Below are 3,510 nucleotides of genomic sequence, written 5' to 3' on the forward strand. Positions count from 1 at the left end.
CAGTTTCCTTGTCTGTAAAATAGTGGAACAAGTAGCCCCTGTTTCATATGGTTATTGCAATGATTATATGAAAATGTATGTGAAGCACTCAGCACAGGGCAGAGATATGGTAAGCAACCAATTAACGTGAGACATGAATTTTAACAGGGTCAAGGAGGAAAACTGGGAGGAGGAGAAGTTGCCATGCAGGAGGGAGAGAAGATGCTTGAGTGAAATAGGCTCTGGGGAGGTGGAAGGGAGGGGATTGAGGACTTGGAGGGCTTGTGGGGAGGGAGGATGGGGAAGTAGGCCTTTTCAAAACACAAGTTTGGCTAAAGGATCACCTGCTGGTTACTGAGTGAGGCAGCTACTTCTGTTCCATTTTCTTGGGGAGTCATGCTGAGGCATCTGGGAGCTTCTCTCACTCCTAGAATCTTCCAGTGTTTCCTGGAGCCTGGTCTCTGCCTCTATGCCTCCCACTGCCTGCTGGTTCTCTAGCTGGAGGCAGCTGGACTCAGGCAGCCGCAGGATGTCCCAGCAGCACACATTGAGAGAGGGGGATTCAGAGAGAGCTGCTTCACAATTTCTCTTTGGGCTATACCCTTGACACAGGCCAAATCCTTCTGTCCCCATCACAGATACAGATACTTTCTATCTTCAGGTATTCCAAATGATCTTCCATGATTAAGGTTGCTTATGAACCACAATGGTCTCCCTGGACCTCCGAGCTAATCTGCTTTTTTCCAGTGTCAATTCCACCAAACTGTTCCCCCTCTGCTGCCTGTGATTGTTCTCATACCTGTTTAAAACCCTGTCACAGTTCACCTTGCAGTATCTCCACCAGCACTGGGAGGGCCTCTCCCACCTGCCCAGCCTACATTGGTTACATCTTCACTTTTACCTTCTGCTCCATCCTGACCAAAGCTATGGCTCTGCATATATTGCCTCTCTTCTTGCAATATCTTTTCTTCTCTTCCACAGGCTAGCACCCCCTCATCTTTCAAGAATGGTGTCCAACTAGAAACCTTTCCTAATATTGCCCCCACCACCACTGGTGAGTTGGATGTGCTCCTTTACTCAAGAGTTCCCACAGCAACTGGTGGCTGGCCCCCTCTTCCCTATTATTCCTTATACCTTAGCGTTACAGTTGGGGAATACGTCTGTCTCATTATCAGACTAGGCACTCTTCCAAAATGAGGATTAGGTCTTATAAATAGCTATATCTCTAGGGCTTAGTATAGGACCTACCAACCTCAAATAGGTAAGTAGTACCTATTTGCCTTCATTCCTCAGGGAATACTGGTTGAATGAATAAATGTCCTCATCACAGAAAGGATGTATTCTGGCAGGAAGACAATGGAGATACAAGTGGACTACTTTTCTTGCCCCAAGCCACATGGCCAGGATCCTACATCTTTGTTGCTTGACTGCCTCTCATTTCATAATTCAAGAGTTGCCAGGTTTCTTATTGATTCTGACCCTTTTTTTTTTTTTTTTTTGAGACGGAGTTTCCCTCTCATTGCCCAGGCTGTAGTGCAATGGCGCAATCTTGGCTCACTGCAACCTCCACCTCCCAGATTCAAGTGATTCTCCTGCCTCAGCCTCCCTAGTAGCTGGGATTACAGGCGTGCAGCACCACACCTGGCTAATTTTGTGTTTTTAGTAGAGAGGGGTTTCTCCATGTTGGTCAGGCTGGTCCCAAACTCCCGACCTCAGGTGATCCGCCTGCCTTGGCCTCCCAAAGTGCTGGGATTACAGGCGTGAGCCACCGCGCCTGGCCTGATTCTGATCTTTTTATTCCACACATCTCAACTATTGCTGAGCTGTTTCATCCTAGGAGGCAAAGAGCTTTTCTGGTTGTTCCTGAGATCACCAGCCTGAATCTCCTTTCTTGAGCACCCAGCAGGTTCTTTTCCAAGGGTATCGGAATCTTGAAAGGGCAGCAGATTCTTAGGCATGGGTGGGGAGAGCTGGTAGAAGACATCACTGTCAAAGAATTGGCAAAGTCAAGAATGTGCCAGCATCCAAGGGTCAAAACGTCAGGAGGGGCATCCTGTTCCACAGCATGATAGCCCCAGAGGGGGTGCCAAAAGGATGACAGAGGCCTTGTGAGTACCCAGGAATCAAATAGAGATTAGGGCCAACCCATCAGAGTGCAATTAAGCAAAAGGGGAAATCAATTTAAAGGTGCCAGAACAGGAACCATGCAACCAGGCTTCAGGAGAAAGTAGGAACCAGGGTCCTGAACTTCATTCATCAGGGTCCTCTCTCTCTCTCTTTTTTGAGACGAGGTGACACTCTGTCACCCAGGCTGGAGTGCAGTGGCGCGATCTTGGCTCACTGCTGCCTCAGCCTCTCAGGTGTTCCTCACCTCAGCCTCCCTAGTAGCTGAGACTACAGGCACACACCACTATGCCCAGCTAATTTTTGTTTGTAGAGACAGGATTTTGCCATGTTGCACAGGCTGGCTTCAAACTCCTAGGCTCAAATGATCCAGCCGCCTCAGGCTCCCAAAGTGTTAGGCTTACAGGTGAGAGCCATATGGCGGCAGGGACTTCTATCTCCTATCTCTTCTCTTCCTCCACCCACTTTCTCCTATATCCTCCCCCACCTCCAGGTTTCTCTGGCCCTTCCGACAGCAAGTATCGCCAGGAACAGCTCCCTAATCTGCATACTACAGATCTATCCACAAGAAGATAGATGGAACCACTCTTCTCTTCCAAATTCTAGAGCCTTAAGGAAGTTAACCTGAGTGGCTCAGCTTGGATCAAGTGCCTATCCTGGTCCAAACAACTGTAGCAGCACATCTGTGTATTTGTGTATCTTGTTCCTCCATAATCTTGCAGTCCGGGGAAAGTGTGCAGATGGATGGGTCCCTGAAAAGCAAGAGTTGTTTAGACAACCCTACAGGTGTTCAGTTCTGGGAGACAAGAGTTGGGCCAGGTTGATAACTGGCCTAAAAGAGTCAGAATCAAATGAATAAGAACTAGATCTTGGGTGACAACCTAGATCAAGAGTCTCGAGGTTCAGTCATTTCAAAAAGCTCAAGTCTCATTGCTTTTTGGCCTCTGGCTAAGATCATGTGCAGTATCTGTTCTTACCAGTTTAATATCTGATACATCCTCTATCTGAGGATAATATAATAAATAGATTTTTGGAGCAAGGAGATGGAATAAGAGCTTGCTCTGTCCACTCTACACATTGGCCTGGATTGCAGTACCTCCAGGAATGGTGCACCCTCTCTACCACCCCCAAAAAGCCCAAGTCTCAAGAGGTAGTCTGGAAAAAAGTGTTTTTGGATTTACCTACATTGTTTTTTCCAAGACGGAGTCTCACTCTGTCACCCAAGCTGGAGTGCAGTGGCACCATCCCGGCTCACTGTAACCTCTGCCTCCAGGATTCAAGCAATTCTCCTGCCTCAGCCTCCCAAGTAGCTGGGATTACAGGTGTGTGCCAACCATGCCCAGCTAATTTTTGTATTTTTAGTAGAGACAGGGTTTCACCATGTTGGCCAGGCTGGTCTCAAAGTCC

General features: G+C 47.9%; 1 non-coding gene across 1 annotated transcript; it reads left to right on the top strand.

The window, feature by feature from the left end:
- Nucleotides 1-3,032: 3,032 nt before the first annotated feature.
- LOC112130429 (U2 spliceosomal RNA) lies at nt 3,033-3,221 on the top strand. Its single transcript, XR_002912696.1, has one exon. It is a non-coding gene; the product is annotated as a U2 spliceosomal RNA (small nuclear RNA).
- The last annotated feature ends 289 nt before the right edge of the window (nt 3,222-3,510 follow it).

Source organism: Pongo abelii, chromosome 21 (assembly GCF_028885655.2).
Source record: "Pongo abelii isolate AG06213 chromosome 21, NHGRI_mPonAbe1-v2.0_pri, whole genome shotgun sequence".
NCBI lineage: Eukaryota > Metazoa > Chordata > Mammalia > Primates > Hominidae > Pongo > Pongo abelii.